Source organism: Onychostruthus taczanowskii, unplaced genomic scaffold (assembly GCF_017590055.1).
Source record: "Onychostruthus taczanowskii isolate IOZ18803 unplaced genomic scaffold, ASM1759005v1 scaffold11, whole genome shotgun sequence".
Taxonomy (NCBI): domain Eukaryota; kingdom Metazoa; phylum Chordata; class Aves; order Passeriformes; family Passeridae; genus Onychostruthus; species Onychostruthus taczanowskii.
Genome location: NW_024497629.1, coordinates 10,500,977 through 10,526,976, shown reverse-complemented (window position 1 = coordinate 10,526,976; position 26,000 = coordinate 10,500,977). Strand labels below are relative to the sequence as shown.

The following is a 26,000-nucleotide window of genomic DNA, read 5'->3' as shown; positions in this document are numbered from 1 at the left end:
TACTCCTTTTCAAAGGAAATATGAGTTGTGTACACTGGAAATGAAGAATCTCACATTACAGTTTGAGAGTAATTTAAGTTAATGTACAGCTATTGGCATTTTTATATGAAAACTTAATGTTGTGTAAAACAACAAAAATTTGGCTATAGTTGATGAATCTAGTTTATTTTAAAAAAATAAATTATAAACACATATTGGACCAAAAGTGGACTTTGGGCTTTTGTTATATATTAGGGGCTACCTTTCAATATGGGACTAGAAAAATAAAACAGAATTCAATGGGGTTACTCCCAGGCTTAGTGATTACAGGTATGTTGTGATCCTGAAAATCAGGATTAAAGTCTTATAAGCACAGGTATGCTTAATTGTATCTTTGTGTATAATATCATAGTATTGCAGCTAATCAGTTGCTAAAGATGCTGAATTGGGAAGGAACTGACACTGCATTCTACTATCATTATACAATTGTTTCTATTTGTAAAAAAAAAATGTAGAGAATGAGTGTTTGGGAGGATGACTTCTGATAAAATTGTGACTATACCCTGGGTAAAATTGTCACTTAGGATGCACTTTAGGATGCCCTCTTTTTCAGTGTGAAGGATCCTGATGTATTTGAGTGTTACAAATGAACAGTTTTGGACTAATAGTGTTAAATAATTAGTGCTACGTATTTCATGAGTGTGTTGCACCTTTCAATAAATGTTTCTATTTTCCTAAGTTTCCCTGAAATTTAATTTTTTTTTTCTATAATACAAGCCATACTAGCAGAATGTGTGGCTGCATTCCAAAGAGATCTGTAATTCTGGATGCATTGAGTCTGTATTTAGCAGGGGGCTGTTGCACGGTGCCAAGGGCAGCATGGAGGCCGAAATGGAGAACAATGGTGGTGATTCTCCTCGCGATGAAAGGCACTTGTTACAAGCCTGAGTGGACTGCTCTGTGCTGGGAGAAGACAGTTCAAATACCTTGTGCTGTTCAGATGACAGCCGACACGAAAAGCACAGCTATCCATAAATATCCGAGAACAAAAAAAAAGATTATCTTCTGTTATGGTAAATAAGAGAGAAAAGACAGTCTATTTAGAAGATTGAAGACAAGCAGCTTCTCAAGCTCATCTTCCATCTTCAGGCTCGGTGCAAACTCTTGTACTGGACCACCTCAAATTGAGCTTTTCACGGTATTTGGCCGTGAGTGACAGGATGCTTAGCGTTTTACGCCCGCTCTGCCATTCCCCCGCACACTGCGGCGCTGCGAGGGGCCCAGTACCGGGCCGCAGCGAGATGCTGCGGGCCCCGTGCCCGGGGCTGCTGTGCTGTGCGCGTCACGCCGGGGCGGCTGCTGGGCTGAATCCGCCAGACAGCTCCCGTTCCCCCGTTTTCCCGTTCGCCTCCCCGCTCCTTGCGGCGCCTGCCGTGCCTCCTGCCTGCCGCAGGAGCACCGGCCCTTGAATGGCGACACTCCTCAAAGACACCGACAACAGGGACGCTCGGACAGCTCCCGCAGAACAGCCGTGCTCGTCATGGTTCCCGTGCCTTCCCCTCCTTCCTTCCCTGGCAGGCAGGACAAGCCCCTCGCCTCCTCGGCACAACCAGCCCCGTTGTTCTCTCTGCCGCTGACGGACCTGCTGGGCCCATCACGCCCAGGCAACTCGAAGTGCTATTGCTTCAAGCAGATGAAAAGCCTCACGGTACAACCGGCGGCTCGACTCGGCACGCGCGGGCCGGCGGCGCTGCCAAGCGGGAAATCCCGGGATCCCCGCGCCCGCGGCCGGGAGGCGCCTCCCGCCGCCGCCAGGGGGCGCCACTGTGCCTAGCGCGGCGCGGCCGCTTCAAAGTGGGCGGGGGGCCTTCCCCCCGCCGCTGCCGCCCGCCGGGAGCCCCCGGGCGGCAGGGCGCTGTGCCGGGAGCGGTGCCGGGCTGCGGGGCGGGCACGGCGGGGCGCAGGCTGCCCGCGGGAAGCGCGGCCGCCGGCGGAGCGCCGCGTCGGGGGCGTACTGACAGCGGCAGCTCGCCCCGCGTGTGCTCTGTCTTGGGGCTTCCATAAACGAGCGAAAACGTCTCGAAAGAGACCAGCGCTCTGGAGTGCGGTAGCCATCCTTTGGGGAGGGGGAAATAATGAGTGTAGGGGTCTGTGGAGTGCCACCTCTAGCCGGGCTCTCGGTACGAGCGGAGTGTGCAGCCTGGGGAGAAACCAGATCGTTTGGGTTGCAGGGGTGGAAGGAGTAGGAGTAAGGCTCGGGTTTTCCTTCCCGGAGCTGAAGTGATGTTACCGTTGACTTTGGCTGAGCTGTTGGAAGAACCCATGGGTGCGATAATGAGGTTGTCTTCCCACCCGCTGGATCAGGGGTATCTTGTTCCTAAAGATCAGGCCCTACATCGTGTGTTTATTGCTTCTATAGTACTGGAACAGGGAGTGTCAGCAGGGCAGGCTGATGGAAGAAGATACCAGCTCTTTGAATTTTTTGCTGTGTTCTTGGAAATACTATCACTTCTGCCCTGGAACATAATATTCCTGTTCTATAACAAGCATAAATGATGATTTATAAATAGATCCGTTTGTTTATATTGTTCCCCGTGTAGCCAAACAACTGTTTACATTGGGAAATGGATTGCTTCATTTCACATTAGCTTATCAGTGCTGGCCCAGGAGTGGCTAGGCTGAAGTTACATGTTCTTGGGCAGAGTGCTACTGGAGAGATTACATCAGTACCTTAAACTTCTGGTGGCTGGCTTATCTGCTTGTGTGTGCTTCTCTCACAGGCATCGGAGGCTGGTGAAGGGGTGATTGCGGGGTTAAAAGAGTGTGTGGGGTTGTGGTACAGTGAGGGGGAGATTTGTGCCTTTTAAGGAAAATGGTTAGTTTATTCTTTAATGGGACTTTACAATGTGGGAAAACTTAGATTATGTTTTCCTGGCAGTGAGGAATCAAGGTGTCCTGACATGAAGTTTGTTAAATGCCCAAGAGAAGCAAGATCAAATGAGAAGAGTAGTGGTGGGAGGGAAAATACTTGCTTTTGTTTACGAGTGTCTTGTAAAAGACAGGATTTTTCCCCATGACCATCTTTGCCCCCTGGGATGAAGTTTTATTTTTTTACTTCCCCCCTTTCCCTGACCATCATGTCTCATTATCATTGTCCTCTTGTGCTATCTGTGTATTACGAGGGGGAAAACCATTTGTGATTGAAGTAATAGTACAATGATAGATGTTTCAGTTTGATGTAACTGCTTTGAATAAGCCATCCTTTATGTAAAACAGGGTTGATTTCCCCTCATAAATCTAATTCACCATGATTCATATCCTAGGAGCTGCTAGATCAAATAATGTGTTTGTTGTCTGCAGTTATTGTAGTTTTTTGCCCTTGAAGCGCAGTTTTGAGAGTTACACTTTTACACTATTAGAAGTAACAATTACAGACTGGGGTTTTTTTGCCTGATTCAGTATTTCAAGGCAATAATTTGTAGGGGAAAAAGACTACATAGTTGCTTAAGTTCTTTGGTTTTAAGTGTGGGTTGGTGGGTTTTTTTTTCCCCCAATACTATATTCCAAGTATTTGTCAGATTTCGTGTGGGATTTTTTTTATAACTTCTGACAACTTTTCTTTCAGTTAAGCCAAAAGACAAAGCTGCTGTCTTAAACATGAGTTTTGGCTGCAGTGTCATACAGTGGGTATGAATGGCTTCAGTGTATCTGCTGTATTTACAAGAATGCTCTCACAGGCTGGCAGAAAACTCGCATTTGCCCTCCCAGTGCTGATTCAGGGGAAATAATGGCTCTGATCATCCTGCAGCCTGGTCAGCAAGCAAAGACCTTTTCTCTCTTAGAGACCTGATGCAGCAGGGGAACTGGAACCTGTTATACTTATCACCATGTTTCCTGTGGATTAGTATCAATAGTTAGGTAATTAAGTTAGTAGTCTGTGGATTAACTAGAAGACTCGCTTTTCATTGTGTTCCTTTTTACATCTTGAGTTACAAAAAGGAAATGGAAGACAATTACAAACTAACCCACCACTTCTTTTGAGTGGCATAGTGATTCTGCCTAACTTAGGCTGTGGTCAGCTGTTCTTTTTATAAGGCACGATCCTTTTCTGTATTGCTTTGCAGAAACAAGCTCATAAAATTCATTTTATAGGAGATCAGACAAAAAGATCATAATGATAATGTCTGTTTTTCACTTCTGATGGCTGGGAGGAAGGAGCAGTTGAAAATAGACTTGCTCTTCTGGCTGCTTGCTGAAAAGTGATATGTTTTTTGTATTTCTTAATCATCTGGGATCAGAAATGCTTACAGTTTTTCTGCATATGCAGTCAGCAAATGCTGGAGCCGGCAAAGATAGTATAAAATGGATTTTCAAATAGCGTGGCTGTTTGCTGATGGTGCTGCTTATAGTGGTAATACCATTAAGTGTCTTTTCTAAAAGGCTGAAGACAAAGAGGAACAGAGAAAGTGAATCACTGGTAAAAGTGGTAACTTTTTATTTACTGTGAAGACAGACTGTCGTGTCAGATTGTTCTAGTCTTGGTATGACTGTTATTTCCTTATTACAGCAATATTTTCACCTTTTCATTCATAGAATATCAAGTGAGTGGCAGCTTGTTGCATTGGAACACCTTGCTGTTACCCTCCAGGTATCACTATGACAGTTTAATACCACTTCATCCTCTTTATATTGAATGGAAATGACTTGTGATTGAAAAAATGCACTAAAGCTATTAAATACAAACATTTTCTTCTTCATGATGTCCAATGGATCATCTAAAATACTTGAGAATGTGGGCAGGTCTTGCAGGTTGTCTGGAAAATAAAGTTCTAACTTACCAGGTTCAGGTGTAATTTTTTCATTACTTACAAATGTTCAGCTTTATTTGCACTGATCACTGCTTTGCTTGTGAACAACCAGATTCCATAGTTTTGGAGTCTTTATTCTTGAATTTCACTTGGAAATTTTACTGACTGATCTGTTTCTGGAGTATTTGGGTTATTTCCTCTAACCATAAAACTCCAGTATGAACTACAAGTTATGAAAGCTATCACTATGGTTCTTGGAGACAGTTTCAGCTGACCAGCCTTTGTCTGAACTCTACTCTCTACTAAATAGATTATATACAGCATAAGAATTGTATACTGTTCTACACATCTAGTCCTTGCAGAGGACTCTTATATTTAGCGAGGAATATGAAAAGGAATTAGTAAAATATATTGAGGCAAAAATCCATTATTAGCCCTTGATAATCAGGTGCACAATCAGCTTCTTCCTATGCTTATTGTTTCTGTCATTGTTCAGCAGTTGATTTGCTTCGTGTTTGATCACTGATGAGGATCTGTGTGTGGGTTTTATGATCTCACAGGTATTAATTTCCTTCTATATATACTTTTTATGTGTCTGTATATAGAACGTTCTATGCAGTGTATGTATATAAATATATCTGTTTTTATTTCTCTAATGGGGGCAGGTCTGACAGAAGCATCGGAAGTGGTTGCCTGCTCTCTTCCTACACAATGTTTTCAGTCAGGGCTGCCTCCCTGCAGTGACCACACAGGATGGCTGTGGTGGTATGGGTGAGCAGAGTCTGTTCCCTGCCAAAATGCCCCCTCCCTGGGGTGATAGGAGGGGTCTTGCTGCATTCTGTAAAGCAGCTGTATTTTTCTGGGCCTGATGCTTCAGACAGTGTTTGTCCTCTTAGGAGGAAAATGAATGTTTTTTAAGTCTGGGTTTCCTTCTATTACTGCAGTCTTCCCTTCATCTCTCTATTCCCGTATTAAGAAATACATCCATCCCAACAGAATGAGAGCAATGCTCTGCGACTTGTGTGGTCAGGCTCGTGTCTCCAGTGCAGTCTTGTAACAAAAACTTCAAGACCAAGCCATGTGCAGTCAGTATATATACATATCTAGCCTGTTTTTTTGAGAAAATAGATTGTGTGCAAGTCTCTGTGAATGTCTGACTTCCATTTTTGCTCTTAATTTCTAAACCTTTTGAGCAATTCCAATTGCATTTGTGAGAGGATGGTAGCTTATGTCCAATAAACCTATACCTTTTCTGGCAGTAGGTAGCCTTGGCAGATAGAAAGATGCTGCTGAAGGACAGATTGAAATCTGAACTCTTCCTGCAACTTTGACACACATTCCTAGGAAACTGGGTTTTACTGCCCCAGTTGCTTACAAATCAACTTACACTGTGTTCCTATTTTTTGACACTGTTTCAAATTATACTTTTCTTTCATTTGAGTATTTTTGCAACAGTTTTGAATATGAAGAAGAGCAAGTGTTTGGTCTTCAGCCCCAAGTAGCTTTATAATATGGCAAAAAGTGCATGATGAGAAAGGAAAGATTGTTTTTTTAAAACATTTTATTTTATTATTATTCTTCATACATGCCCTGCTTATGTGAATTCGTTTTTTAAAATAATTATTTTAACTCTTTCTTTTATAAATTTTACTTTGTAATAGCAACTCTTTAGACACCCAGAAACTTTCTTTGTGGTTGTATCATATAAAGATTGTTCCCCAAATGGAACAAGACTTAATAGGATGCAAACTGAAACAGTTCAGGCTTATTTCTGTATTTCTCCTCAGCGTTTGTTTTCTGTAAACAGACTCTGTGTGAACCTTTCAGTTAGCTGATCACTTTTGCACACTGCTATCTGTTGAATGCATCTTGTGGTCTTTGTTTGTCTTGTCATGCTGACTTGATTAATGTTGTACCATCATCTTCCTTCATGAATAATGTATTTTCTGTCATGCAGTTGGAGCCTAGAGGAGAAGACACCCACACCTACTTTCTTAGATTAATTATGCATTACTTTTACCTTTGATGTGTACTGTCTATTCTTACTTTAATGGAAAAAATGTTGACCAAAAGAAACATGTTGAGGGTGTATAAGGTATGTTAGATCTGTGGAAAGGCAGACCATATTTAAATAAAACCAACCAAACCAAGCCCCAACTCTTTTTTTCTTTGTACTTCTGATATTTATTGACAATTTGTATTTGGAAAGGTTTGCTGGTGATGTCTCTACTTGAAATCACCAGGTTTTGCTGGTATCAGTTACTGTTTCTTGGTTGTGTGTGTCTGGCTTTCTAGCAAAGATGTGACAGTGTTCATTAGGTCTCACTGTTGCTGGAAAGCTGTGAGAGGTAGAATAACCTCAGTCACAGCTGTAGGATGCATGTGCCAGCTCAAATGGGCTCTTGATGATTATTTCATCTTATTGTTTGGTCTCATTGATCCACAGGACCACACTTGGAGCCTGCTGGGCTCTGGCTTGCTCCAAACACTGAGCTGACCTCATAAGCTTTGTGCCTCAGGTAAAACAGAGCAGTTCTCTTTTGCTGTTAATCACTGAGAAGTGAAACTGATACAGGTTAAGCACAACATGGTGGTGAACCTTGTAGCTGCTACAGGAGCTGAAGCCAGCTGCTTCCTAAGGATGCAGTATGAAGCATCTGTAGATGCTTCATACTGCATCCTTCTGCAGTATGAAGCATCTTAAAAACATTCAAGGCTTGTGGATGCTCATACAGGAGCTGAAGCCAGCTGCTTCCTAAGGATGCAGTATGAAGCATCTGTAGTAAGCACTTAAAAACATTCAAGGCTTTTGGATGCTCGTCCATTCATACTCATCTGCAGGATGTAAGTTTATCTCAAGGTTACAAGCTTGTTTGTTTCTCTTTACCATGTGATGTGGCAGTCCCTGGCCTTGGACAAGGTTGTGCTGGAAGAACTGGTGCTGTGTGAAGCTTGCTCAAAGCAGTGCTGCTGACCCTGGCACCTCTCCATGCTGTTGGTGGCTTTGCTCTGTGTGTTTGGTTGTGCCCTGTACTTTGGATCCTTGTGGCTCTGAGGGAGGCATTCTCTGCAGTGTGAGTTCATCCTTTTCTCCACTGTAGTTTTTCACCCCTGCTGCTTGTTGAAGCAAACAGCTTGGCTCCATCAAACTGCTGCTGCCACTGTGCATCAGCTGTGGTGGTGTTCAGAATATGCAATGTCAAGTCACCTATTTCCTTTCTTGCATGATGTGATGTCCCACTGGAGCAGCAGCATTGGCCATTTACTTTGCATGGATTTATGTCTGAAAATCCATTCTTAAAGGTTTTACCACTGGCTTTTATTGAGACTGAAACATGATAGTTCTTAGTGGTTTTACAGTCTTAACCCCTTTGCATATGTAGAGTCAGTAGGAGTGTGATAAGCCATTTCTGTCTTTTGTTCTCTTTTGTTCTAGCTTGTCATTGTCTTAAGAATAAAATCTCACTTCAGTAGGAGCAACAGGGTAGTTCTAATTTCAGTTAATGTTACATATTTTGTCAAAAATCAAGGCATGACAAATTCACAGACAACTCATAAATCCAAAGAATATGATATCTTTTTGGCAAACTGTCAGTGCTAAATATTTGCATCAGTCACTTCACATTTCCACTAGCTCCTTAGAAAGGTGAACGTCACAGATTTGAATGAAATATAATGTTTGACACTGTTCCCTGCTTTTCAGTTTAGACTACTGCTGTGAAGCTTTCTTACAGTTACAGATGAATATGTTCTCAGGGGCTGCTCTTTTTTGGCAAGTTTACTGTTTTGCACTGTCTTTTCTGAAAGGTCTGCATGGGGCTTTTTGGGTGTGTCTTTGACTTGATTTTGTTTCCTGTCCTCCATGATTCTAGTGTATTGGTCTTCAGACCAACACAGGCATGTCCTTGTAACTTTTATTGATAGGAATAGTTGTTTTTGGATGGGATGATTCACCACAGCTGCCAGTATAAGGAAGAGTCAAAACATCGTGCCCCTTCATTGTGCTAATAATAGTGATGTACCTTTTTGCTGGCTGGCAACACTGCTGTTAGTGGCAGCTTCACAAGGGATTGCTGCAAGGGCAGTGAGGATCTCTGCTTTTTCTCTTTCGCCTTAGGATTTTTTCTTGTGCAGTTTCATTTCTCACTCCATGACACTGAGCCCATCCTTTTCACTGAAATGACAGTGTATTTTCACTCTGCTGTCAACCAATTCTGATCTTGAACTGTGGAAGGGCAAAGATAGTGCTATTTTTGGAGGGGAAAAAAAAAACCAACACAAAATCCTTGCAAAAGAAAACAATTTTTGTGCTGTGCTGGACAGGATGTTACTAAAACTATAACCTGGAGAGTTCCAGAGTAAAACAGTATGTGCACATAAGGATGTCCTATCAAAATCACCTCAACTAATGTAAAAATCCATTTGTTTTCTCAATACCAAGAGGGTTTCCATGTGATTGCCTTAATGTGGGACTTATTCAGCCCTACTGGTTATGAAGAATTTGAGCCTTATGGGAAAGAGAGGAAATCGTTCTCTTAAAAAAATAATCTTTACAGGCAAAGAAACTTAAAACAAGCACGCTTAAATGAAAGGCAGTATGTGTCCAAGCTGTTGGAAGTGGCTGAAAGGCTGCAGAAAGTTAGTATCTGTCCATCAGCAATTAGGTCTTCCTAGAAATATGTAGGAAATGCTCTTTGTTGGAGCTGTAGTCCTGAGTTTAGGTATTTCATATTAGCTAAAGTCTTTGTGTTTCCTGTCCAGCTGTTTCAGTGTTTGACTGGGAGAAAACTGGAGGTTACTCAATGAGAATGTTCCCAGGCATTCGTCAGGCTTTGATTTTTTTTAATTCAGTGAAAATATGTAGAACTCCACTACCAGAAAACAGTAAATGCTGTAAAAAGAAAATAAAGAATAATTTTAAAGACTTCTGTTCCTATTTTATACAGACACTTAATTTTTGGATATGTGCATCAGGCAAAGCAAATCATGCTTTAATGCATTTATTGAATGCTCAAAAGGGCTTTGTAACAGAGCCTTCTGTGATTTGCATCATTATGTTCTTCAGGAGTCTAAGTGCCAAATTGACTTTAATTGAGGTGCCTCCCGATATTTAAAACTATTACATGCCTACAGTGTTGGAAAGTCTGCAGGGATCAGAAAAGATTCCCTCATTTAGCAGAGATATTTTTTCCTGAATATACTGGAAATACTTTCATATATCTTTAAGACAAGTTACTTTTCATAATAATACAAAAAGTCTTCTCCAGTTTCTTCTCCATATTCTTCTTCCTACTCAGTACTCAGCAGCCATTCAGTACATGGAAATAAGGAAATGAGGATATTTTGAAATAGGGATACTTTGCATAAATTATTTCCAAAAATATTTGGTGGATTTGAATGTTGACATTTTCTTTGGATGTTAACAGTTAAGGAGTATAATGAAACTTTCAAAGAAAAAAAGATATGAATTCCTCAGAAAACAATTATGTAAACACAGTGATTTTCCTCTCAATGCTGTGTACTTTTGTAGATATCATCTGTTCCAGGAAAGTACCACAAATGCAAAGTATGCAGATGCAAAGAGTGCCTTTGGGGCAGTCTGTCCCAAAATGACCAAATGTTGGCCATCTGATGGTACAGCTTAAACTGTATGATGCTTAATGTGTGAAGGCTTGATGTGCCTGCCAGTGAATGAGCAGTGCTGTATGATGGGAAAGATGTGAGTTATTCCAGAATCCTCTCAGAGGGTTGTCTGGTTTTAGCCATGAAGACAGCCAGGATGAGAGGGCCTTTGGCTGCTGTGGTGTTATGAATTGCAGCATTGCATGCCTTGTCATAAATGAGCTCACAGGGAAGCGGCTATGTACTCTGTATGTGCAGCTGTATTTTCCTTCATGATAATTCCTATTTGAATCTTTTCCCTCTTTTCACACGCTGTACCTGTGTTCTCCTGTGTGTTAGGAGGGGGTTGTTGATTAGTTGACTTAGTTTTGAGACTCCACAGGAAACTTGAGGCAGAAAACTGAAGATAATTTGTAATGTAATTCACTTTTCCATCCAAGAACCATAGTCCTCTCTTAGCTGACAAGAGTGCCTCTGAGAAATGTCTGATATGGCACAAGATCTAGAAGAGTACTGACAGTCACCTTGAAACAGCTCTCATCCAACAGGCATAGGGGGATTATCCCCAAAAGTTCCAGGGTTACAGGGAGTATATGCTTTGGGATAATACTATTATATCAATGTCTTCTTGCCTCCTGTTTTGCCTTAATTTTGGCTGTGCAGCTCACTGCCAGTCACAGTGATGGAGCCATTGCCAAGTCAGTCCATCTGGCTTAGCCTATGCAAAATGCAGCTGTACCTCAGTTTACATCTGTGTTTCTTCCTGTGCCGTGGGGCCACTTTGTAGCCTGGAAGGAGCTGCCCAGTGTGTTTCTCTACACCCAGTACATCTCTCCTGTGTGGTCAAGTTTCAAGAAGGAAGGAATGTGAATCTACATTCTTCAAAAGGAAAGAGTATTTCCTTTTCTTTTTCCTTTCAGTCAAACCTTGTGTTTCAATGTATCTGCAATTACAGGCAACTTCTTTGGTCCATTTGTGATTGACTGACAAAATGAGGTCAGGTTAAGTCTGTGTTGATTTCTAGGTCAGACTGAACCTTAGAACCTTTTTTAATTTAATTTCTCTGTAGTACTTGTAAATGAACAGTAACTTTAAAAATATTTGCTAATGAGGGAATTAAAAATGGGTTTATTTTCTCATACAATTATGAGAGAGTTGCAGAATTTAAACTGTTTTTACACCTCACTCAGATCCCCATTATTTTATTTTAATATTTTTCCCTAGGAAATTAGACTAGCCATGTGGAAAAAGCATTTTTTTTCAAAAAAATTATATTCTTTTAAGAAATGGTGTGATATGCCTATCTCTGCCTTTTTATAGGAAAACATACAATATTTAGTCAACATTACTGCATTGGGGGATCTTCTGGAAGGCTTAGAAAAGCTTATCCAGTAAAAGGACTATGTAATTGTGATTTCATTATTTTAACCATAGGTTTTGATTGTTTATTCTTCATTGGAGGGAAAAAAATACGGGGAAGACATTTTCCATTCCAGCTTTTTAATAAGCAGTTGTGTATGTGGTGGGGAATTGTCTTCTCACAAATACTCAATTCTGTGTGCTTTTCTATTATATATATTATAATAAACCTGATAGTTAAGTCCAACCATCTCTTAAAAAAAAAAAAAATCTAAACTGACAAAGCTTCTTTAGAAGTGCATCCAAGAGTTAGTAGAGTAATAATAGCTGTCAGGTTCAAAGCAGAGCTAGCAATTAAATCTTCTGGCCTATCATGCTAGAAATGTCTTAAATTTGCCTGTGTCTCCTGTATTAGTATGAATGGATCTATTAAAATGCCTTTTATCACTGTGCTTTGAGCTTTTCTGTTTTCATGAAATCATGTAGCTGCTTTCTCTAAAAAGCCTTTGAAGAGCTTCCCACATCTGATCTGATGAAAAGCACCTCACTGTTGGGAACCAGCCAGTCAAATAGCTGTTCAGCCGTGGTAACCTGAATATTGCTTGCCAAGAGAAAATGGTGTGGGATATGTAAACCAGAGGGAGGGAGGAGAGGGACTGTGGCAGGTGGGTAGCTTCCTACTCTGCTTCAGGGAATCCATGGGAATTTCATCTGGCTTGAGCAACAGCATACTTAAGCTGGCACTGTGCAGCAAGGAGCTTTACCCAGAGTTCGTAAGGGTTTCTCTCTAAGGTGTACACTTAAATTTTGCTTAAGTTTCCAGGATGTAGCTCTGTGTTTCCTTGGCACAGGGCTTCAGTTTTTTTTGTGACCTGTTCTTGCACAGCAGAATTTCTCTTTGAAAAATGTGTTGTGTCCCTGGCTGCTGTGGGAGCTGGTGCTGCTGAGGGGTCTCATCTTTCACTCCCTTCCCCCTGTGACTAGGGCTGACAGTGTAGGGCTGTATGAAATGCTGTCTCCTGACAAAGCCGAGGAGGCTGCTGAGGATATGTTTTGCATAATCACAAGTTGTCACCGCTGTAAGTAAAGTGAGAATTCAAAGTTGAAATTCCTTCTTGTGCATATAACCTGTCAAACCTCATCCTCTTTCCTGTGTGCCCTTTAGCGCTTGTCCTTGGACCCTGTGGCTGCCAGGCTGTGAGCTGCATCATAAGCTCTGACAGGACGAAGTGCAGAGAGAGGAGTTCACAGCCATTTGTGCCTTCTGGCTACTCTTGGCTGACACAAAAAAACAGATGACCCGTGGGCTGTCACACAAATATAGAGTAGATCCCACAGCCTTTCTTTCCACATCTGCCACTGGTCCTGTGCTGGGGCTGACACAGGTTTTTTAATTCTTCTGCCTGTCAGCTTGTGGCTCTGTACAATACAGTTTCCTTGTTGGGAAACCATTACAGCACATCAGCAAAAGCCTGTCAGGTGAATGGAGCAGCAGCCAGCTGTAAAATATAAACAAGTAGATAGGTATCTGTGAGAAATAAACTTAGAATCACAATGTTCCAGGACTGGGCTTGGGCAAGATGCCATTTAACATTTTCATTTCTAAGACAGACACTTTAAAAAAAAGAAAAAGCATTCAATTATGCTGTTTACCAGATTGTAATAATAAGTAAGTAGCCGCAAAGAATGATTTATTTCTTTTTTTATGAGTAAAACCAAAGGTATATACACAGGATGTAGCTGTTCAGATTTCTTAGTGAAAAGTTTTCCAGACATGAAGCATGAGGGACTGCATCCTGGAGAACAGCAGCTCTGCAAAAGTGTAGGGATCCAGCTGGATACAGCACTCTTAAGGTATCAGTGTGCTGTTATAGGAAGGGAAGATAGGACTAATTTAATCCTTGGTAGATGGGATTTGTAAAATAAGCATTTTTCTCCTGGCCTGATAGAGGTGTTACTGATGACAACAACACTCAAATTCTGTATCTGATCCTAGTTTTTACATCTTTAAAAGATCTTCAGGTGTATAGAAAGAGCCACAATAATTATTAGTGGTGAAAAAATTCCTGGAAGTGATGTAATATGGAAAGGGTGGAGTGTGAGCAACTGCTTTTTTTCCACCTGCATTTTTATTTGTGGTTACTGGATTCCTGTCCAGATAATTTTAATACAGACTTCATGTCATCCAAAGATAAATGCTAAAAAATGTTGAATGGATTGATTAGTCAGGTCATTTTTGTGAGATAAATTGCTTAGTTGCTGATGCAACTAAAACATTAGTAAAAAATTATCAAGAAAAAGGCTGAGAAGACTGAGAAGGTTATTAAAATTATGGGAAAAGCATTTGGAGGGCAGTTCACATGAATTAAATAACAATAAAAGAGTTAAAATAGCCCAGCAGCATGTGCAGGAGATGACCATTGCTTATGTCCTTTCAGAAATTCTTGAACTTGGATTCATTTGGTTGAAGCCTGAGAAAAGGAGGAAGATCTTTCAGGATAAAAGGACACGATTCTATAAACCAGGATAACCATTTTATTTGTCTAAGAGATCAGAAAAAAGACTGCATTTTATGTACATTGTATGCATGTTCTTTCTACAGGATTTAGACATTCAGCTTCATGTTGAATGTAATGATCAGCCTGCAGGCTGGGGGACTGGCAGGATTCTGGCTATTTAAGAAGGGCCTCTTGGGAAAGTCTTGGGAGGGGAGATAATTGGTTTGTCCATCTGTGTAGAGCTTAACCTAATAGCTGGATAACTCCGAGGAAATGTCAGAGAGAAGGGTTGAAATTTCCAGTTTGGGTGAGGGGGGAGAGAGAGACTTGGAGGAGGAGGTAAATCTGTGAGGTCCTTCTGTAGAGAGGGTAAACTGAATTTTTGTGGTTGGAAGAAATTGCCCAGGAGCAAACAGGAGGGGTGACAAACACTGCTGATAAATGAGCTGCTTGTTTACTCAGGATGCCTCCCTCCTTTGCAAGATAGAAGTGGGAGAGAGGGCCCCAGGAAGGCAGCGCTGGTAGAGCGGTTAGTGAAGTGCTGAGCGAGGTCCTGGCAAGGGCAAGGTTTTAAGAGGAAGAAAGATTAGGAGATGCATAGGTCAGATGAAGCTGATGCAGTGACTGAGAGTGTTGGCCCAGGACAAGTTGTGTGCTAAAAAGAAAGAGAGCTGGCAGAAGAGATGAAAAGCATCTGTGGTAGAGCTTTAGGAAATGAGTTTGAAAGCAACTTAAGCACTAACCTTACCCTGACTGTATAAGAGACTGAGCACCTTAGCTGCCTTGACAAGAAAGTGTGTTGTACTCAATTCTTTCCTTTTTAAATTTATTTTCCTCCTCCCATTTAGAGTCTGACAAACATAACTAGAAACACTGTCTGAAGAGCTACATGGAAAGGTGAACAGCTGTAGCTCTTCAAACCAGCAAATTGCCCTTCCTGCCACTAGAGAAAGTGGTGAATCTCTCGAGGTTTCCAGCCTGAGGCAGGTTGTATGCCTAGGCAGTATTTGTTATCCATGTAAAAGCTACTTATCTTGCTGTCAGGGTACTTGGAAAATGTGTAATAATTCGTGGTGTTCGGGTTAACAATCTAATACATCCCATGGACCTTCTGACCCCAAGGTACAGGAAATAATTTTCTTATTTTACAAGTAGATAAGCCATAATGAAAGTAAATTTTTATTTTCCTCCTGAAATGTCAAGATAATTTAGGAAGAGGGCAATAACAATTTTTGTCAGTTTTCCTAATTTTCAAGCAAGATTTGTTTCAAAGAAGCAGGAGGGGAAGGTTCAAGTGCGGAGGATGTAGAAGAAGTGCTGGGGGAACCTTGTTTTGGTGACAGAGCTGTTGGCTGAATAACTGATCAGTAGCCTAGAATTTTGGAGTACATGTATCTGAGCTTTTTTCAAGCATTGGTTGCCTGAGTAACAGTAATTACTGTTTGTTTTTTCTAGAAGTATGGTAGATATTTTTCCCATATCACATCTCCCTCTAAATGGAAATCAGTGGAGGATGAGAATGTTGCAGAATGAGAATGTAAAAATACTTATTTTTAGGAGTTTCAAATATTAAGGCATACTTCAATAATTACAAATAATTTTAAATAACATGTTGTTAAAAACTTATGAATAAGGAAGATGAGAATTTTCTGTGTTTGGCTATAAACTTATTCCAAGCTTTTTTATATTTGATAACAAAATACAGGTTTTATGTTTAAAATCTACATACTCAGTTTGAATAAATAAATGTTACGAGTATTTGTTGGAAAGGAACTCAGCTAATAGTTTTTCTGAGGAAAAACACTATTAGATAAATCTGAAAAATGGGAAAAAGCTTGCAGTGAAAGTAGGACTCCTGGCAGTTGCTGTTTTCTGAATTCATAGAATCATACAATTGTTTAGTTGAAAAAGACCTCTAAGATCATCAAGTCCAGCTGTTAACCCATCACTGCCAAGTCCACCACAAAATTTTGTCTGCTAAGACTGTGCTATCACACAATTTTAAAAGCTGCTTGGCAAAATGGAACTCTCAGTTCTGGTTTTATATGCTCAGTTGAAATAAAGTGTGACCCTTATCTTTTGTCTTTCAGGCTTGTCTAACACTACCAAAATTGTAGACTGGTTGGTGCTTTCTCATGGGTTCCCTGTGACTGACAAAGGAGAGATTGTTGTGGTAGGTGTTTGCCTTGACCATCTTGATAGCACTTGGCTGGGGCACAGGCAGATGCAATTTTCAGTGCAGCTGTGCTTTCATAGGACTCTTATGCCAACAGAAGCTGTGGGAAGGGAAAAATATGCCTGAGAGATGAGTTTTACAGTCTTTGGAATTGCTCTTGTGGTTCCCCATAAAAGTGGAAGCCACATAGCCTGGGGTGGTATAAGAGGAGGGAATTTGTCAAAGTTTGCTTTTAATTATGGAGCTCTACCATGAAAAGGGTTGGTTCATTTACCAAAGAAATGTAGGCAAACAACCAAATTTGCATTCTAATTAGCTTCCTAGCAAAATCCAAGTCACAGAGACTTGTTTGATAGTAATCCTCAAAGCACAGTTTAATAGTACCACCTAAAATGAGCTCTCTAGGCTTTCATTTTTAAATCTCTACATAGCATATATATGTGTGTATATATATGCACATGTATAAAACACGTATAAAAATATATCTTCATCTCTATAACAGAGCCTGTTGTGCTTTCATATATGGTTTTTGAGTTAATAGTTCCATTTCCTGTATATTCCATATGTCCCACACACTTCATACTACAAATAAGGGAGAGAGATAATAAAGTGATTTCCTTTTTGAGATAGCTACAGTTCTATATGTACTCTATAGCAAATTATTGGTATAATTGGTAAATGTATCTCCAGTCAAACAAAAAACATAGCACATATTTAGTTTCAGATCTTTTAGAAGGCAGCAGAACTTGTGTTTAAATAATGAAAACCTGTTTCTCTGTGGTTTGGAAAAGGTCATCCTGCGAATATCACTACAGCTGCAAGTTCTGCATTATGCTTGCTCTAATATATGGCTATATGCAGAACTAATGGCATTTTTAAATTTTTTTTCATTTGCTTGAGCTTGTGACTCGCTGTTGGTAGCTTTCCATTTTTCAAGCAATGCCGCTTTTGCACACATTCATTTTCTGGAAATAGTACTAAAAAGTCATACTTATGGACTAGCAAATCGTACAAATATTTTTCCCTCCTTTTCTTTGAAACTCATGTTCTTGGCTTAGTTATCAAAGTGTAATGTTGTTCTTACTTGACTCCTTTTGACTACAGGAAGAACCTATTGTGAAAATATAATCATATTGGCTTATATTTAAGTATTGAAGGTTTAATGTAACAGTCTGTATGCTCTGCTTGAGTAACATATCTTAATATAAAGAAGTATTAATTATATAGCTAGTTTAAATATTTTTCATCTAGTTTTTTTCTGCTCCGCTTTTTAGTACTAAGTGGAAAGGTCTATATTTGCGCATCTTTTTTACAAGCAGAAAATCTAAATGGGAGGGGGGAAGAAGAGAGATAACATTTATTTTGAAACCAGGATGTCTGCTACTGTCTTTCATATCCCTTGCTTAAAAAAAAGATGATTTTTTTCGTCCCTCACAGTGCTATAGTTAATTCCTTCTATAAACTTTCAGCTTACAAGTAATCAGCATTTTTCTTATTTTTAGAAAACTATGCTAGAAACATATCATTGATTCCTGATACTTAGAAATGTGAAGAAAATCCTTATAAGAAGTGAGAAATGGCAAGTTTCTTCACTTCTTCAAGAAATACATGTCTGTTCTTGGGGTCAATAATTTCTTGAAATAGTTCCTCTCCCACTTAGTGATGTACTTTACCCTGCATCATGGGTATTCAGGGAGTGATCAGAGAGTGATCTCCTTGTGGGAAGCTACATGAGCCAAGGTCCCTCAGCTTCTCTCTCTCCCTTCCTTCACCATTCAGTGGTGAATGAACCGGTTCACCACTGTGTTCTTTCATCAGTGCAGCTGGTTCTGTTCTCACCTTGCTTTTGTTTAGTTTTCTGCTGAGGTACCTCTAAAGATCCTCAAACTTCTCCAGGCACCATATCCCATTTTCTGAAACATGAGAGAAAAAACACATGTAATGTACTCTCAGGAGCTGTGTCCATTGTCGTGGAAGAGCATGCGTAACTGGTCAGTCTTTTTTTCATTTTCTTAAACATGTGGAAACATAAGTTGAGTGTGATATGTTCTGGCAAAAGTCAAACTGTGAACTGGTATGATCTTTCCTGGCCTTCAATCAGTGTGAGGCCAGCTCTGACTTCTTGTGAACGTACATGATTAAAATGTGCCTTGAGTTCTTGAATCTTTCTGCTGCCTACCAACCCTATTTCACTGAAATGGCTCTAAGGGATTACTGAAATGGAGCATGTCCTGGCAGAGATCTGTATTGGAAAATATTTGTGGCATACAGATGATCATGAGGTATTTGTGTAAAGAACAAGAACATACCATACATAGCTCAAATGATTAATACAAAGCAGAGAAGCATTGCCCTCTGATTTTCCTCGTCTGGCAGGCAAGATCCTGCCACTCCTGTCTGTGTGATAGTGAACACAGGGGAGCAGCTCACTGATCTTTCCTAGCATCTAAAGAGGCTTGTGCTCTTGTCATCTTCTTTAGACAGGTCTTCTTTAGACATGCTTTCAAAGCTTGCTCCTGCTCATTAATAGGGAGAGAAGGGAGCAGATGGGGAAAGTCAGAGTTTGCCAGTAAAATGCAAAATTCTTCTCTAATGATCTAGTGTTGGCTTGAAATTGTCAGATTTTCTATTAGAGTTGATAATTTCTGTTCCATTGTTTATAACCTTAAAATAGTTATATGTTTCATTTCACTGTGGAGGGAAACAAAATATTTTGGCTTTGCTTCAGATAAAGATGTTTTATAGGTGGCTGTCTGTAACCTTAATGGCAGTTGAGACCTATATAAACTGAATCATTGTACCATAATTTAGTGACAAGTGTGTGATCAAGATCTAGTGATATAGTAATAATTTGAATTCTTATCATAATCATCATTATTATTTTGTGTCTTATAGCAGTAGCCAAAGAGACAACTTGGCTCAGTCCAACACAGGAAACTGGTAACTAAAATAAAATTTGATAAAGATGTAAATATCTGTCTACAAAAGTCAAAGTGTTTTTTTCAGCCTGTGACATAAAGAATTGTGGAGGTGGCAAACTCATTCTGTGATGTCAGCCACAAAATAAAATTTTATTTTTAATTATGCTTAATGAAACAAGATGAAAAGCTAAATGTATTTATTTGCCTTAGTCACAAAGAAACTTCTCCACTAATAAAGAAGGGTTTGAAGGTGGGAAATATTTATTAGTATGCAAAATTTTTAAAAGTAAATTCTCTGCTCATTCTTAATCATTCTGTGTTCCTTTGTTTACCTGGTTGTTTATGTGTTTGGTCTGTGGCTAGCTCTGATTGACGTGGAAGTGGTTCTGACCAGGCATGGCCTTCTCAGCTTTCATTGCTTTTAATACTTAGTTTTGAATGCTCCTCTAGTGCTGCAGAAGAACTTAGCATCCTATTGAAATTAATAGCTGTAGATTGCATTTCTGAGGCTTTGTTTCAAATGTTGGAGGGTTTTTTCCCCTATATTTTTGTCATTTTGTTGTTGTAGGCAGGTATTTAAAACCAACATTAGCTTCTAGCATAGGAACATTTTGGGATTGTACCATATGCCAAAACCTGATTAGGAGTTATTTCCCACCTCTTTTGAAGTTTATAGAACTAAGTCTGGCTGTGAATGTTTACTTTTTACATGGATGCTATGTATATGTGGCATTGGCTTTTTGTAGTTTATTCCAGGTTCTGTAAAATTGATCACCTTTCTGTTACGAGGGGATTGCAAGAGTTAGTGATGTTGTGGATGGTTAATTTTCTCCAGTTCAGTGTGTGAGAAAGGAAATAGAGGACACTGACTACTGCAGATGTACAAAGTATTAAATGTGCTGGAATGTACTGGCAGTGTATGAAGCGGGAAAAGAGGCACAAGTCAAGATACTTGTCTGCTATTGTGCATTTTGACCTTTATAAAGTTAAGTAACCTCTGCACACCTTGCAGCATTTTTTTGTCTTGTGCAAAAGAATCTCGTTGCTGTGTAACAGTCAGCTCCTAAGCTTTCACAAGCTTTCTTCCACTTTTTCTTTTTTTTTTTTTTTTTTTTTTTTTTTGAATGCAATGTACACAACTCCATTAAAGCAGTACTTGAAAAATTTTATTGCTCCTAGATTCAGTCATTACAGTGGAGCCTCTGATTTTCTCTGATCAGTTTTCCTTTCTCCTGGTAAGGTATTGATCCTAACAAGAGTTGATAGCTCTTTTTGTGTTATGTGTCATGTCAGTATTACTAAATCTTCCTCCTATTCCTAGCATTTACAAATTCAGCTCTTTCTGCTTTCTTCTGGCTTGCATTTTGCATGTCTCAATCCAGTTTCACTTTTCTATAAAATTTGCTGGTTGGCTTGAAGTAACACTGCAGAATAAGAACTGCCAATGGGAATGAAACTGCTGGAGAGATCTGGATCTCAGGGAGGGAAACTGTCCACTTCATCCCTTTCCTTTTCTGTCATGGTAAAAGGCTGATTTTACAGCTTGCCATATTATTCAGCAGTGCTTTTAATGTTTCTGTTATAAACTGAGGTGCTGGTTGCCATTTCTGTAAAGCCTTGAGTTCAGGCCTGGGGAGGAAGCAGATTGGTGGCTGGTCTGTCAGGCATAAGCTGAGCTGCACAAGCAAGCTGGTTTTCTCAGGGGATATGGAAAGAACTTCTCCAAGCACTTGGGAGCCCTCTCAAACCTCAGTGCTTTCTGTTCCAAGCTCAACAGCTACTTTTCAACACTGCTTTCTTTAACCAAACAGCAAAACCAGTCTCCACAGAAGAAAACATTTCATTTTGAGTGTTAGTGGGGAAGGCAGGAGAGAGCACAAATTGTCTGTGTCACAGGATAATTATATTGTCTTATGCACTGCATACCACTTTGCCTGCTTTTTCCATCTGCTAACTCTCTGACCACTGCTGTCTTTGCAAGAACCCAGACCTCCTGGTTATTTCAGGTCACTAGCAGGTATTGTAGCATCCTCTTCAAGCCAGCTCAGGTGATTCAGATCTGTGGTTAGAAGTTAAGCTCAGTTTGTTGCTCAGTATTGAAGTGTTGTGCCCAAGTATGAGAGGCTGTATTGCTGTTCAATACGTGGGTGAAGGGGTCTCTGCCCAGCACTCTGAATTCTTACTCTAGTGCCATTTGTCTGTGTCCAAAATTTGTTCCTTTTATAGTGCTTCAATTTTTTTTATACTCCTTAAATCTTTATTAGCTATTTTTGCAAACAGTTGGTTACTTCTATTAATTTCCAACAACCACATGTTTAGAAGCCCCATGTGTTCAGCTTTTACTTTATATGTTTTAAATATAATATTTGGATGACTCCTGATCTACATATCCTTCTCATTTTCACTGTCTCCCATGGGCTTTCTTTAGTGGGGTTTGGGGTTTTTTGTTCTTTTCAACTACAGATAGATTATGAATGTGCTGGTTGTTACTGACCTAGTTGTTTTGTCAGTCATATTCCCAAACTCCCCGTTAACTTAACTGCAATACTTTAGCTGTTAGACTTCATGGGTTTAGAGTTTATGTAGTGCTGCCTTGGCTTACAGCTGATCCCCTATGTCTGATGCTAAGTCCTTCCTATTCTCCATCTAGAACAGAGTTTGATGTGGCTGAAAAAAACCCTGAATTTATTCTGTTACATTATAGGGTCTTCCTGCACTGCTCTGCTCTAGCCTTTCCCAGCGTAGTGAGTTCTGAAGCCCACCAAGCACCTTGGTTCAAGTTGCAATGCTCTTGCTCCCATCTGTGCTCACCAGTATAAAGGAGATGCACTGCTTTGTGTCTCCCCTTTTTAAAGGAATGGCTTGTTCCAGCTCTCTTGGAGAAGCAGCAGCCAGCTCCTGTGCTCTTCCCTCTTGTTTGTTTTTTTAAAGTAGCACTGCTTTGCTCTTGCATCTATTTATTGGTTTCCTGCTGGAAAGAAACTCAAGGGCTGCCTTTGCCAATTAACTAGGACAAAATAGTCTGCTAGAAGACAATGCAGGATTTACCCAAGGATTTCAGAAAATAAATGTGGGATACCTTTGATAGTTTAACAGTTGTTCTCTTCAAAGAACAATTGTTCTTTGGTGGTAGGCTCTTGTCATTAAACATGCAACACATTCCAGGTTAGTTCCTTCCTGAAAGCTTTTTTTTTTTTTTTAATGCATAGTTTTAATATTGACATACTATTTAGTCCCAATAACATGTCAAATTTTTAAGTCCTAGTCAAGCATTTACCGTCTTTGGTAAAAAAAACCCAAACACATCAAAACCTAGAGAATGACTTAAGTAAGGCCTGTTACACAGGTCAGTCATGTGGTAGACTATATTTAGGATCATTAATAGCCATATTTAAAAGAAAATTTCTGTTATTGGCCTCCTAGATTGCTAGGTGCAATAACTTCAGCCAAGAAAGAGCAGTCAGATTGAGTTTGTTACTAGGAATATCTAAAAACCAACCACAAAACCTAATTTTAAACAGTGGGTTGTAATCCATGCTGTTTGGTTTAGAGCTTCTTCAGCAATTCCTTTCTAAATGCCTATTTTAAACCAGTATGTCAGACCTCTGGCTGTTTTTTCACAATGTCCTCAACATAAAACACTTTGACCATTAAAGTAAATAGGAAAAAGTAACAACTGAAGAACTTAAAAAATAAATATTGTTTTTAGTACAGTGGATTCCCTTTAAATAGAGAAGTATGTTTGAAGAGGTGGGTGGTGGTGTGTGTGCCATGTTACTTGGTTGTTCATTATGGTCCCAACCTCATCTGTGATCTTCCCAGCAGCTGGAAAGAGGGCAGGCTTCTGTGGTTTGTGTCTTGTTTGGTTTGGGAAAGCATGAGTTGAACTTGGAAAGTTTCCTACTATCTGAAATGTACACTTGACCTCTGGGAAGTGTAGAGTATCTTTGCCTACCATTTTTAAATTCAGTCTTTTAGTCATACTTTTTAAGAAAAAAAAAGGTGTTTTTTTTTTTATTTATTCCTTATTTCAGTGTTAACTTGACTTGATTGGTCTGCTTTTTTTTGGCTACATACAAAGGGATGGAAGCTACAGGAATCAGAGCTGCTCAGACAAGTACTGTATCAGAATACTTCCTGATGCCCAAATGGCTCTGCAGAAGATGGTTGCTCACCAAACTTAGCTTCTCATGTTTTCTGAGGCGGAGGATTTAGTACCAAGGCTACTAATATTAGTTGAATTGTCTTAGAGCTTGTTTGTATTGATGTAAACTTCTCTAACCTCTGGCCCACTGCAGTGTGCACCATACAAACATAAGAGGATCTTTTCGCCACAGAGGAATTTGCAGTTGATTTCTGTTAGTAAACTGTTTGGGACTGTTCTGAGGTCCTGAAAGTTTTTTGCAGACATAACCAATGTCCAAGGTAAAGGCTTGACATAGTTATTTTACATAAGGAGAAGCATGTTTTCAAAGAACTCTTAACCTTTTCCTGGATATTGTTTTTGTGGGACAAGCTTTACTTACCTTTTTAGTTACCTTTTTGGTAATGAACATAGGCTGATCATTTTTACCTGTGGAAGAAGCTCATTTTATGAAGTGGCTTAGGGAAAATTTCGTGTATGTAAATGCTTTAAATATAAGTATCACTGCTTTATTTTATTTCCTTCTTTAGGAAATAAAATTACTTATAATAATTTTCACTTCTTCTGAAAACCATCAGGACTCACTTAAAAAGCTCTTTGACTTTTTGTTTTTAAAGTTTTTCTATATAAACTCCTAGAATAATAGCCACAAGCTTAAACTGCCCTAAAAATGCTTTTCTCCTTGCCAGAATAAGTCTATGCAAATTTCAGTTGCTTTATGCAACGAACTAGATCTCTCTGCTGGGAAACTGAAGAGTAAGTAGGTGTTTTCCATCTGTGTGCCCAGAGTGCTTTCTACTCTCTGGTCAGCACTGTGACCCACAAGATGTGCAGTGAGGGCTGTGTTTCAGCATCCTTCCTGCCCATGTGCATGAGCATGTAAAAGTTACAGATTGAGCAGGATGTGGGTGGTTTGTACAGATAAAAAACCCGAAAGTGCTCCAGTGGATGTTCAGCATGGGGTGTATCCTGAACACCAGGACTATCAGTTGCAACACTTGTGTTAATTTGGGGAAGGGGTTAGTATGGTCTAGGCGCGCTAGGAGATGATGCAAAATGGTAGCAGGCAATTCCTCTCTTGAGTAGGCTGTCACATTCACTGCATACCAAATCTACAGCACAGTTAAGTGCTCTGGTGCACTAGGTATTAATGCCTGCACCATTGGTACCTGAGGTGTTCCCTCTTTAACAGGATGAATTATGGGAGTATGTAGAAGATGTAAGGATTGACTTAAGTACCTTCAGCTTTCTCTTCATAGCAATAGAGTGCTATGTAGTGCTATGCTACAGTAAGGCAGCATCCTTTTTTATTTATATTTTTATTGCAATTCAAATTGATTTTGCTAACTCTGTGTTAGAAAAGCTTTATTTAAATGATGTTTTTGATAGCTTATTCTATTGGTATATTCCTCAAATAACTTTTGACATCTCTTCTGTTTGTTCAGACTCAAAAGCCAGGTCTTCCATAATAGTAAAGGTTTGAAATCCCAAAGGTTGAAACAAGAGTGGGTCAGGCTGGAAGGGACCACAGTAGATCATCCAGTCCTACCTCTCTGGTCACGCAGGGTCATCCTGCAGCACACAGCACAGGTTTGTGTTCAGACAGTTACTGAATTTCTCCAGGTTTCTCTGGGAAACCTGTTCCTGTGCAGTTACCTCCACAGTAGAGAAGTTCTTTCTCATATTCAGATGGAACCTTCTGTGCATCAGTTTCTGCCTACTGCCTCTTACCTTTACTAAATGCGTTAATCAGTAAAGAAAGTGATTTGCCACTGTAGAACTTTTGGAAGCTTGTTCTTAACATTTTGTTGTAAATGAGTAAGAAAATTATAGTTCAAGTGCCAGAATTTAATTTTTAATCTTAATTTGCTACAATTATTCATGGGTAACAGGAGAAACTAAATGTAAACTAGAAGTAATAAACCAGAGACTAACACCTATAGACTTTTGAGCTGTCCTCAAGTGTACCAAGAGGATATTTCCCAAAGGAATTTCTCTGCATGTGTTCTCAAAATCAAGAGGTCTATAATTTACTGCATTTGTTACCTAGAAAAGAGGAATCCTGAAGGAGTGTCCATCACTGTGGTGCTCTTTTTCTCTTCCCTGGTATGTTTTCAGTTATCTCTACGTGCCTCAGTACTTCAGGCTTTGGTTTTGCTGTCTCTGCCTGTGTGGTTGCAGAGGCGTTAGGCACAGTCTCTGCCATGTGCTGCTGCTTTCTGCAGTCAACAAGGGTTATATATGTGTGTTGTACTGCAAATGTTTGAGATAGGGAGGGAGGAAAAAACAGCAACAAAGCTGGAAGCATTACTGTGCAACTGTAATAGTACTGTGAAGAATTAGAGCTGGGGCTGATGTTGAGACTAATATATTATACCCCTGAGAGTACTGTTACATGCTAATTCTCTGCAGAGGGAGAAGTGCAGGAAAACATGTACTCAGGCAGCTAATGTAATACTCATCCCCCATCCTCTGCTCAGCCCATGTAGTGTG

General features: G+C 39.9%; 1 protein-coding gene across 3 annotated transcripts in view; it reads left to right on the top strand.

The window, feature by feature from the left end:
* The first annotated feature begins 16,305 nt into the window (after positions 1 to 16,305).
* RNF144A (ring finger protein 144A) overlaps positions 16,306 to 26,000 on the top strand; it is a 58,954-nt gene continuing 49,259 nt past the window's right edge. For all 3 annotated transcript variants that reach the window (XR_005953793.1, XM_041419818.1, XM_041419810.1), the window contains exon 1: positions 16,306 to 16,439. The gene's annotated coding sequence lies outside the window, so the exon portion shown is untranslated. The remainder of the gene's footprint in view (positions 16,440 to 26,000) is intronic.